The sequence below is a fragment of the Falco cherrug genome, chromosome 1, assembly GCF_023634085.1.
Source record: "Falco cherrug isolate bFalChe1 chromosome 1, bFalChe1.pri, whole genome shotgun sequence".
Taxonomy (NCBI): Eukaryota; Metazoa; Chordata; class Aves; order Falconiformes; family Falconidae; genus Falco; species Falco cherrug.
Window position 1 is genome coordinate 77,879,574 of NC_073697.1, and position 12,750 is coordinate 77,892,323.

Below are 12,750 nucleotides of genomic sequence, written 5' to 3' on the forward strand. Positions count from 1 at the left end.
TAAAAAACTCTGTAGCTTATTTTTTTGTGCTGTCTGTCATCTTGTTTTCCAGGTATTTTTGGTATAGAATAAAAGCTCGGAAATAAATGCATGAAGCGGGTACATCTCAGAAAGAAGCCTGAGTTTTTGAAGAAAAATGGCGTGAGCGACAAAGGCATATCAGAACATAGACCTGCCAGGCATTTAGGATCAAATGTAGATCATCAGTTTCGTGCTGTGGCGTGCAGAGAAATCTCAGAATTCAGTTGTAGCCAGTAATTGAGCACTTGGAAATTGTTTCTGTGAAAATGAAAAATCATGAAATACTGTGTTGATCATGCAGTGAACACTGCCATTTTGTGGATCAGTTTTCTATGCAAATGGTTTTAATTTTGTTTGGATTGATCTTTTCAGTGGAGGTCTGAGGTCCCAATGAAATAGGAAGGGATCCACATTCTGAACATTTGGAATGTCACTACAAGTATTTCTGTTGAGAACTGTAAGTGGAAAGTCCCAGACTGTTAGAAAAGACATCTCTAATCAAACATGATACAGAAGACATACATAACTACAGCTCCTGAACCCCATAATACATAACCTTTGAAACCTTTGTTTTTTTCTTTGTCTGAGTAGTTGTGTTGTATTGATAATCTTAGGAAAGCACAGTGATGATAAGCAAGCTAATAATGCCCCTTAAAGAGGGGAAGTGTGGGAAATTGCTGCCAGCATTGAAGTCTTGTCATATGTTGGACTTGTGATTGGTGACTCTCTCTCTCTGAAAAAGTAGAACTATCTCTTATCGTTGCTGGGCAAGAAACAGGAACATTCAATAGGAGGGGGTGTTCAAAACATTTGTGATGCAGTTTAGGAATATATATGTACTTATCAGGTTCTCGCTCAGTGCTGCCTGGCCCAGATGGAGTATTATGACATGAATCATTAAAGAGGTTTGGGTGATAACCAAGGTCCTGGCATTTCCCCATGTTTCTTGCATGCTGGGATATCTCCAGCTGATGTTAATCAGTGGGGATGGCATTTTCTCCACATTGACACTCTGCACTGCCAACTTCCCTGCCAGGCAGAACAGCTTAGAAAAAGGAGGTGGTCTTCACATTATTTTTTTTTATTCTGTATGATTCCTTGTGGTTGGGTTGAGTACTGGCATCTTGAAAATGTGTCCAATACCCATGTCTTAATGATCATCCACTCCCATCAGAGCAGAATGTTTTATTTATTGCCAGCTAACCTAAAATCCCCTGTAAGATAAAAGTGGAAGGATAATTTATTTGCATAAGCCAAATATAGACAGCAAAGCTAGTAGGTCAGAGGCAAGCCAAAAGAATTAAAAGCAGTTCTATCTACCTGTATTTTAGCTCATCTTCAGTTAACAAGCAGTCAACTTTGGTGCTTTATGGCTGGGATCCAGTTCTTGGACAAAACCCACTGGCTGGATTTAAATGTCACTGAAAAACCCCTCTGTTTAGCGGTTACTTGTATATGATAACTGGCCAAACTTTTCTTGGAATTCTGTTCAGATTCAAGCATTCCCTCACTTTCTCTTTGATTTCTTGTAATTTATCACTTTCTTAGAGGTCAGTTTGAATATTCTCACACAGGAGAAGTGACAGTTTGCCTTACTGTAGAAATGCTGATGTATTTCAGATGTTAGCTAGACAGCCATCTCCTTTCCAGATGGCATACACACTGGTTGCTTCACTTGGACTACAAACAAGTCATTAGCTCATTGTGAGATAAACATATTTCAGCTGATTGATGATGCTGAAACCTTAGTATGCAGCTCTTCACAAAGCCATATCCTACATAAACCAACACTAATATGGGGTACAGGTATGTAAAAGAGATCAGGAGTTAGGTACATTACCAATTCCGGAGGCTCATCATGCCAATAACCAGTGTCTTTGTTGAGATGGTGGATTTGAGATCACAAGAGTTCCCTGACCTTAGAGATAAAATGACAAGTTATTTTCTGAATCAGCAGACAAAAAGGGATGGAATGGATTTACTATTGCCCTTGACTTTTTAGGTGCAACTACGGAAACATTGTTACCAGTGACCTATTTAAACATACCCAGGACAAAAGCAGATTTTAGGTAATTTAAGGGAGTCTGTGGCGGGGAAGGCAGGGGAGAATTGTTTTCATTGCTGCTGAGGAGCAGGGAATATACAAGGGTTTTTTTGATAAAATGTGATTTTGTTGATTCATTCGGCAGTAAAATGTGCTCTCCATCCAGCAGGTATAAAAGTTAAGTCTGTGCATTGGTTTTCCAGTGTGTCGGAGTTAGCTACTGTGGTACTGTGGCATGTGATGGCATATTACAGAGAGGATGTAGATCAGAGGTCAAAATGAAATGTGATTCTGAAGACCCTTGACCGCGATTTTGTAATAACTCTATTTAATAACATTACATATGAGAACAAAAAGATTTCTTTGAATTAGTAGCTCTACTCTGTTCTTTATCACCATTTTTAATTTCAGCTACACCAGAGGGACTGAATGTTAGTGGAACTGTGCTAATGAGAGAAGACAATGAAAAATAACCATGGCCTTGACTTTAGCTTGTGTATACATATGTACTATTTCCCAATTTCTTTGCATATGTAGATAGATAAATTAATTGAGAGCTGCTTAAAAACTGTGTACAGCACAGTATAATTGACAGGGAAAAGAGTCTTATGAAAAACTTGGGGTTTACCCATTAGTGTTTATTGCAACATTTTTGTTTGCAGTGGGAAAAAAAAAAAGTTTTTTACTTTCTCCTTTGCTCTTCTTCAGATCATAGACCCACTTCTTAAACACTGTGGATGAAAGCCCACCTCTGCTGAGGCCTGTAGCAAATATCCCATTGAATTCATTGAAACCAAGATCTTGCCCTGAATTTGTGAAGTGGTAAAGCACTACTAAACCACACATGCCATAATGCACACCCAAAATGCCAGTGGTTTCTTTTCAGGGATTGGCAAAAATGCTGTTGCGAGATCATGGGGTATTAAACCAGTGTTGCTGTTGTCAGATATCCAGCAGCACCTTTGTTGGTATGCAGAGGAATGTTATTAAACACTCCGCTCCCAAAACTGTTCTTAATGTAAAATGGACAGTGTATATTTTTACATGTTACTTTGGGGTTTAAATATATTTGCCTATTTGCAGTGTTTTGGAATTTGCCTTTTATGAATACATGAGATTAATCTGCAGTTGCCTAAAAATGTCAGTATCATGCTTTAGCATGGTTTCAAAATACCACAGGTTTGTGTGTGAGCACACTGTAGGATAACCAACCTCTGAAGATCTCTGTTATGAGCTCCTCCAATCTATTTCTGGCTTGTTTCAGAAGAACTTTCTTTAGGCATAGAAGTGGAAGAATCCTTGGTGCTAAGATTTCCAGTAAGGACAGTTAACTCTAATTTTGTATGACACCTTCTCCCTAGGTACTGAAATAGTTTTGTATAGCTTACTATGCATTTCAGAAAGTGGTATTGCCCATCACTTCTGAATTGATCTAGTTATAAACCATGCATTGAAAATCAAAGAGTTTGTAATGAATACCAACTCCAGTCTGTACTGATCTGCCCAAGAACTGAGCACCATTGTTGTACAGACTGGAAGTGCGAGAGGAAACATGGAGCTGCAATAGTGGAGCTGCTTCCAAACAGTTTACTAGGACATGTGAAATAGATGGAGACGCACCGTGGCTGACACGTTTAAGGCTGTTGATATTTTTTTTTTATTGGGTATACTGTGATTGCCCAAATTATGGAGATGTTTAAACCAAATTGCTTTTTGTAAAGGACTCAGCTTATAGACTACACTGTTCATATGTCTCCATATTTAAATGGAATTTTATGTTTCATTCACTAAGTTAAAGATTACTTCCTGCAGTGGCTTAATACAGAAGGGAGACTCTCTAAAGGTGTAGTTCTTCTTACAGTCAAAAGATGGTAGTACAATTTCTATTCCAAGCGGCCCAGTAAAACAGAGCAATGACAATGCATCTGTTGCTTGCATTTATAGGAAGGGATACGGGAACAAAAGAAGGATGAGAATCCATAGATGAAAACACACCAACCAGTTTGTCAGGCAGTGATTACGACCGTGATCTTCTCTGGGAGTCAATAATTCTGAATGTGGCCATGATGCCCAGGCTTAACTGGCTGTAGTGCAGCGATTGAGCCAGCTGGTGATGGACATCTGTAGTGAAGGGCTTAATGAAAGGCTTAGGGGGTTGAGAGAGCATGAAATGAGAATGTCCTTCTCACCATCTCTGATGTTTTCAATAAAGTCTCTGAAAGCAATGATTGATGTAATGAAAGCAGCAAGTTTAATTAGGCCTGACTATTGATTAGTATAATGTTAATCTCAAAGTATTTTATAGTGAGGTGCATGAGATTCATAGCAAGGAAATAGTGTTTCTGTGGGAACAAGTACTACAGTTTCCTTAATTTCAAAAGGAGAGAAGTCATCATGCACTAACTGCCCAAACAGAGATTTAAGACAGACTGTTCCCCAAGAAATGTGGACTCCTCCCATCTCATTTTATTTTCTAGGAATAAAAAGCAAATAAGATACTAATGCTAAAGAAAAGGAACTATTTATCTGCTTTTTCACTAGTCAACAACGTTTTGTCTGTAATGAATGCTGTTAGAGCAGTTGTTTGCTTGGACATACTGCTGATTGTAGCAGAACCTGGGAAACTTATTTTACGCAAGGGATACGTGATGCTGTTCAGCAAAGTAGAATCATTTAGGATCTAATATCCCTGGCACAGAAATATTTAGACGTGTATGATGCCGCATCTGAGCTGAGAAAGCAGGAACATGGCTGCACACAGTGTGTGCAAAGATTGTGATGGAACATTTGTATCCTTGAATAATACAGCAAGTACCTCTGTATGCACTGAGATGCCATAGTGAATCTGCTTACAAATTAGACTAATAGCTAACTTGAGATCCTAATAGAAGTGCTGTGCTTTTAGATGTGCAGTATCTACTTCAAGAATTCCAGCTCTGCACTGCAGTGCCTGTAAAAATCATGCTCAGTCCTAACAAGTTAAGCCTAGGCACTGGAATTAGGCACCCTGTGGAGTCAATGAATAGCCTTCAGGTTCAGCATAGAAGTAGCCAAAAGAAAATAGTGAGCACAGGACTTTGTCCAAATTTTCTTGTTTTCAGGAACCAAGGTGCAGTTGAAAGCCACAGATCATCACATTTTTACACTGAGGATTCTATTACAGATGTCATCTACTGCAGCAGGACTGTATTTGGAGAAGGCAAAACAAGTAGTGGGATTTTTCAATTATCTTGCTTCTGGTTGAAGGGTACAATGAGATACATTGCCAAAAAAGCTGTGCAGGTAAAGGCGGAAGCCTGTTTCTGGGGGTGGGTATGAGAGCATTATGTCGCAAAACCAAAGGTTTGTTATCTGTTCTCTGATCTCAGACTCAGCCTGGGAGCAGGAGGAAGTTTGCAGCTCCTAGAGTCAAAAGGTCAGTTCCAGGCACTGGGATTATCTGAGATCTGTGTAAATAAATCTCTGTATTTTCTGGGGAAAATGATGCTAGGAGCACACTCTCACCTTTGATTCCTTCCACCAAGCCAGAGCCCTCTCACTTCTAGAAATCAAGGAATTCTCTGTGCATGGAAAAGGACTTCTGCAAAATCTGAAGGAGTGAAAAGATACTGCTAATGAACATCATTGCAGCTCTTCCTCTTCCAACAGTCTTAATCTTAATTCACGGTGATTTCTGCAGCATTCTAGTTGTCTCTGGGAAATCATTTTTTCAGGCATGGCATAGTGTGTGGTTCCTAAATTATAAGTAATCCTCTCAAGTAGCTGATTTGGACAGGAGTGCTGGAAAAAGTTGCAATGAGTGTTTTAAATAAGCACCTTCACCATTTCCATTCCACTTGGAACACCAACACCCCTGGAAAGTTACTCAATTCATTCTAAATGGAAGGTAAAGTCATAAAGAGTTCTAACTAGCTGAATGTGTTGGTCACATTGGTCACATAATTCTCCTGGTGAATACTTTTGGTTTGTGTGTTTTAAGTTGTTTCCTTGCATTTAACAAACATAAAGACATTCCAAGGAAGTAGTGCTGTTTGCGGAAAGTTCCCTCTGAAGGTCCCTGGAATCTGGAGCCATCCATTTCAGTTCAGAATTTCTAGGGCACAAATGGTGTCATAGCAGGTGACAGTGTCTCTGCACTGACTTAGGTGAAGCAAGAGAGCTAAAGGTAATTATTTTTTGTTCTTTTTTGAGCTCCCTGGGCTCATGAAGTGAATGCTGGCTATGGTGATGGTGCCAAGGTACTAAAATGCAGGAAAAACAGGGAAGATGGACAAGGCAAGGACCAAATTGTGCCACCAGCTGCTCATTTGTTTTCCAAATAAAACTGTATTTGACTTCTCTTTTACATTTACATCTTCCCATGTGTATACCAACGCCTCAGTACCACCTGCTGTCTCATAACTGCTGCCCTGTAGTAACTGCAAGCAAACCAAGCAATTTTATTTAATAGTAAAAGCAGGGTAGACCTCTGGAAACAGGACACTGCATGTACTGTGTTCAAGAGGCTTTTGCTAGATATAACATTAAAACATGTCCAGATGTGGTTGAAATCACTAATGCCTATTAAAGGCAGAACCTGGAGGACTGGAAAACAGGTCTTCCGTGTGACTCTAGATCCATGAGACAGCTGAGAAGCTGTGCTGTGCCTCTTGGATGCAGTGCTCTCTGGGCATGAGACAATTTTGACAGCTTTTATTTTCTTTTCCAAATTTATGTCAATACAATCTAGACCTTAGCAGAGAAATATGAAAACTTGGATAATTTTCTGCCTGAATAAAACCCCTCTCTTCTGTAGAAGCTCGCAGAATTATTTCCCTTTTCAATTATAATGTTAATGGTTACGTATCTGAATTTCCTGCCTTTCTGGATAAACTAGTGATGCACAGATGTGGTTATCGCCTTTCACTTCAATGCTGCTAGAACTCTGTAATTTCAGATGGTCAATGACAAATGTTACTCTTCTGTTGCTATCTTAATGCAGCCTCCTGTGCTGTAGCTGTATAGATCCAGTGCAGCTTCTTTCTGCTCTATCCATTCTGCACCTACAATTCAGATCGAGATTTCTGGCTAACATTCTTTTGATGTTGATGTTATGGGGCGCTTTTTTTTTTTTTTTCAGTCTAAAAGCATTTGATTTCGTATGCATTTTATTTGGATAGGATGGGTACAGAAAGAGTCAAGTAACAATGTTAATTGGCAACATTTCAGGTAGGGTCAATTTATTTGGTCTGGCGGTGTAAGAGAAAATGTGGAAGCATTTAGAGTATTTTGGATTGAAAAGGGAAATGTTATGCAGTTTTGTGATTAGAAGCTTACAGAAACATACCCTGTAGAGCAAGGAAAATCATCAGATTAGAAGTAGATAGTAGAACTAGGAGGCTGTTTTAAGTCCAAGACAACCTTGCCATGAGCACAAACAACTCAGACTTCTTGAAATTCTGATAAAATAATACTTGACCCAGTAAATGGAGGATCATTCTCAAATGTTGCTTGAAAAACAGTCTTAAATGATGAGAGCTGTAGGCTTTGCATAGGAAAAAAAGCAAGACATCCTGACTGGGATGGACTGCTGATCTTACATCGGCCTTTTGCAGATCTCTTGATGCTGCCCTCCACCCCCCCACCCCCCCGCCACACACACACATTGCTTAGCCCTCTTAGGAATAGACAGACTGGTATTTAAGGTTTATTTGAGGTGAAGCACCTTGTTTAGAGATGGTGCTTTGCATCTTACGTTGTCATAACATGTAATTTCACAGAGCAGTCTATGTTCCACTCTCCCAGCAGTTGAACATCATCTCTGCTTCTCACCCTAGGGAGCGACTAGTTCATTGGCCATGTCATGCAATCATATCACAAAAACCTTGGGGACTGTCAGTGTTTAATCTGCCCTTAATGAAGCCTGCCAGATCATCTTACACTATTTGTCACTATTTTCTGGCCTAGCTGCCAGAGCCTTGGCAATGATTTCTGCTTCTAAAACAAGGAAAGAAATAGGCAGGCCTGCAGTTGGGAGCATTAACTGAAATTGAAATCCATGAGAAATCCAGGCAGAAATCCACCTTTGATCTCTTTCCTGTGTGTTCTAGGCTAGATGAAATCAGATTAGTTTTAATCCCCATAATGACTATTTCCTTGGCTGAACCCAGGCAAGATCCATGCAGGGACTGAGGCCAGATGTATGGACTGCCTACTCTCTGGAGTAGACTAGAGTTCAGGAACCCTTGATCTGGAAAAGTCACAGTGAAGTGCAGCCTTGTGCACAGCACTATGGCTTGTTAGTGACCACGCACAGAGCCAGATTGTGTGTTTCTGCACTGAACTCCCTAGCATTTCTGGTTTATGAGTCAGTATGCAGATGCCTGCCAGCTCAGGTGGCCCTGTTTCCACATTGTAGACATGGCCTTAAGTATCTAATGGCCACCCTAAACACTCCAGGCAGAAATGTAGGTCTTTGAAACATGCCACGTAACCCAGGTGTCTGGAGATGCTAAACAGCTGCCAGGGCTGAGCAACTGGGCATCTCCCTCTTCCCAGACACATCAGGACCACCACAGAAGACACTCTGTGCCTATCTTCTCTGAAGCAGTTAGTCTGGCAAAGCTCAGAAATCACCTGCTCAATCTCAGAAAAATAGCTCCTGCCATCAGGGACACAGAAACCTGATTCTACTCCTAATGAACAGCCAATTACTGAAGCAGAGATTGGACTTTCAAGGTTAGTGCCTTAAACAACAGCCTGACTACTAGGCTACACAGCGGTCTCTGTTCCCTTCTTCACTCCCTTTGTTATTTAGTAATATCAGGACAGCAGCTTCAGGAGGATTCCTACCTTAGAATAATCTAAAAAGTTATGGTTAAATAAGGGAATGTTGGTTAAACTTTCAGCTGGCTGCTAGTAGATTGGAGTCCCAGTCTGTCATCTCTTGAGTACTGTAATTGCCTCTCATCTCTTCTCCAGCCAGCTTTTGTGAGAAAGGGAAGTTAACTCAAGAGAATGGGTATGTATGAATCCCAGCTGGAGATGGGCATTTTCCTGCAGCCCAGATGAGGATACCAAGTTCATGGACAGAGTTTAAGATCTTGGCATTTTGCAGTAGCTAAGTTAGGCAGCTCTGTGCTAATGTGCTGGCTTTTGTGAGTGTCATTCCTGTGGATTGCTTAAGCACAGAACTCTTGGCAGGGAGACCTGCAGACTGCAAGGCACCTTGTGGTTAGGAATTGACACCCCTGCCTGTGCCTCTTTGTAAATCTGTCTCTCCCTTCATTTACTGCTAAGATTTTTTTTCCTCATTCAAAGCATGTCAATCCAAGTAGATAGAAAGGAAGACCATTCTCTATAATAGGGCCATGGGAGGAAAGAGATTGCGGTATCGAGGACAGTATAAATCTGATGAGCATGTAATACCCTGGAAATAAAAGTAGCTTGTCTATGTAAAAGCCTAGCATGGAGTTACATGAGGTAGTGTGTCGACTACAGATTTCTTTTGGAATAAGTAATGTGATATTGTACAAAGGGTTTCCATTGTCAGTTCTCTCTATCTCTAAGCAAAGCCATATGTAAAATTGTGTTGCTAAGACATTGTTTTCGTAGGCTTGATATAACAACATGGGAAAAGATGTAGGAAATATACAATAAGTGCTGCTGGAATGGTTGGATGCCATTTTAAATAACCACTGGAAGTCTGCCTTTCTTAGCTGCATGGTAGGCTGTAGGGTTGCTATTATGTTGGATGTGTGCCAAACAATGTCCAGGTTGTAACAGCTCAATTACATTTTTTTCTGAGTCTATTCACTGAGAGACCATTATTGCAGATCCTGGGCTGTCAAGAGAAGCTTGGACTCGTGGAGTGAGCTAATTCCCTGATGGAAGGAAACTAACAGCAAGTTCACAGGTTACAGCTGCATCTCTGTGTGCCTGAGTCCTGCTGTGAACGCAAATCTTTCTTTTGTTAGTCTATCTGCCTTCTCAGCAGTATCTCAGCCAGGTTTCTTACAGTGTGATCAGAAATCTGGGTAACTTGGGATCCCCGGGTAGCTAAAGGCAGAGTTTAAGGTAAGAATTGTAAGTGCTGTAGGTTAACATACAGGAAGTACGCTGGTACTACTCAGGTGCCCACTCCTGAGACTGGTGCCCAAACAGGAAGCGGCAAGTGTCCAGGAGCTGGATACACACAAAATACTTATGTAGATAAGTGGAAAAGGATCCAAGTTTATGCTGCTTCCATGCTGAGCTGGCTAGATGTTACTTAGCTCAGTCCAGAAGCCACGTAACCATGTAGGCTTTTGCTGCGCTGTGCTTTTCTGTGTTGGGAGAGTTGGGAAAACTATGAAAAGTAGTTCTTTTGTTCCCATTCTGTGTCAGATATTTGCTTCTTTATGTAAAATAAGCTATTAACTTCATTGCTTTACCTTGTTATGATACTCATTTCTCAGTTTGTCCCTGACATCTTTGTGCAATGTACTGTCTGAAGTTCAAGGTTTTACATGGCAAAAATGTCAGAACTATATGAGTTTGACAGCTTATCCCTTTGTAATACGCTTAAGAAATCTTTTAGTGCTTTTCTGAATATATTGTCTTTCCTAGGGGCACTGAATACATGTTTCACTAGACATTGTCTAATTATTGTGTAATTCTATATATAAGATTAATTCAGAAGTGGATGTAGATGTTTGAAAATATTTTCTGATTTCCATTCTTTTATTTTTTTTACTTTTAGATGGCGAAAGATTGTAAAACAGTGTGGTTGGTATGCCTTGTGGGTAGAACATGAGAGCCTTGGGGTTCAAAAGACAAACACCAGGGAGGCCTGACTCCTGTGTAATGTTTGACTAGGAATGTGATATTTGATAGATCATAAAAGTTTCAGTCATGTAAGGTGGTACTGAACTTTCTCATATCCAATTGAAGTTAACACCATGCACCAAATCTCCTTTGTTTTTCTGTATTACAGAGATAACATTTAATACTTTCACATCTTCATATAACACTTGAATTTCACAGAATAAAAGGTATGTGTGCACAGCTTTTGACAAAATACTGCTCTGAGTAGTTGTTGGAGTAGGTCTCCTGTGCAGGAAAATACAGTTTGGGTATTCAGTGCAATGTATGGAGCAGTTTTCTTCTTGAATTTAAAAGTCAAACTTTTCCCAGTTTGAGGGAAAAACCCCTTTTGGGGATTTTGTATTAGAAAATATCCCATCACTTGTGGCACAAGCAGTTTTTTTGTGAAACCCTGGTCTTGGTTCTTGAACACCTGCTTGGTGAGGCAACGTCCCAAACACCACCTCACCTTCAGGCAGTATGACTCTCCTTTGTAAAAGTGCATGCTGGTTTTGGCTGGAATAGAGCTGATTTTCTTCGTAGTAGAGTATGGGGCTGTCTTTTGAATTTGTGCTGAAAACAGTGTTGGTAACACAGGGATGTTCTAGTCATTACTGAGCAGTACTTCCACAGTTTCAGGGCCTTTTCTGCCTCTCATCAACCCCACCAGCGAGCCGGCTGGGGGGCACAAGAAGTTGGGAGGGGACACTGCTGGGACAGCCGGCCCCAACTGACCCAAGGGGTATTCTGTTCCAAATGATGTCACGCTTAGCATATAAAGCTGGGGGAAGAAGGAAGGGGGCCACGTTCAGAGTGATGGCGTTTGTAGCTGTGACACGTAATGGAGCCCCACTTTCCTGGGGATGGCTGGATACCTGCCTGCTGAAAGGAAGTGGTGAATGAATTCCTTGTTTTGCTTTGCTTACACACACAGCTTTTGCTTTACCTATTAAACTGTCTTTATCTCACTTTTACCCTTCTGATTCTCTCCCCCATGCTACAGGAGCAGGGAGTGAGCAAGCAGCTGTGTGGTTCTTAGTTGCCAGCTGGGTTAAACCACGACAAAGTGTCTCCACTACACAAGAAAGGAACATAAATGCTGTGGGGTTTGAAGAAATGCTTCCTGCCTGCTTTGTCCCACCTGGAGAGCCCCTTTGCACAGGGGAGTCTAGGAGGACCTTGCATAAGTTTTGGGGAAATGTTCTGTAGGCAGGTTGCTCTCTCTTGTTCATCTTCTGAATAGGAGTAGAGAATAAAAATTAGTCCCCATGTATTAATGTATTTCATGCTAATAAAAGTTGCTAGACCTGTAGACAGGTCAGGAGAGATCTCGATCCACTGAGTCACAACACAGATACCTCAAAGGTAGGGTTTTACTAAAGTTTTACCGATAATATTTTTCAAACTGTAATCACTGATTTTGTGTAGTTAAACAGGGGGGTTTGCCTTCTTAACCATTTGACTTTTGATTTGTATTACCAATAGAAGGGTTATCTGCAAGAGTGGCTGAAGATAGAGAAGGGAGGCGAGACATCTACCTACCCGTTTCACAGGGGTCACAAAACATCTGTGACATGGCTACCACTTCATGTCGTTCCCAACCCAGGCAGGTCTTTAGCTGCTGACTTAGAAGGCAAAGCCACCTCACTCAGCCCAACCCCATTACCGGAGAGCTAAACTTCCTACCTCCCCAGCGCGATCTGACAGCTCTGCCCTCCCCACCTCTGCTGTGGGCAGGTTTGTCTCCTCGGAGCTGAAAGGAAAGTCCTATAAACAGCACCGTGTCTTTTCTGCTTCTGCTCCACTGCATGCTCTGCCTCACTGACACACAGCTCCGTTCAGGTGCTTCCTTGAGTCTTACC

At 41.1% G+C, this 12,750-nt stretch overlaps 1 protein-coding gene across 1 annotated transcript in view; it reads left to right on the forward strand.

Annotated features, from left to right (window-relative positions):
- TRIM2 (tripartite motif containing 2) overlaps positions 1 to 12,750 on the forward strand; it is a 117,782-nt gene that overhangs the window by 10,561 nt on the left and 94,471 nt on the right. The gene's annotated exons all lie outside the window — the stretch shown is intronic.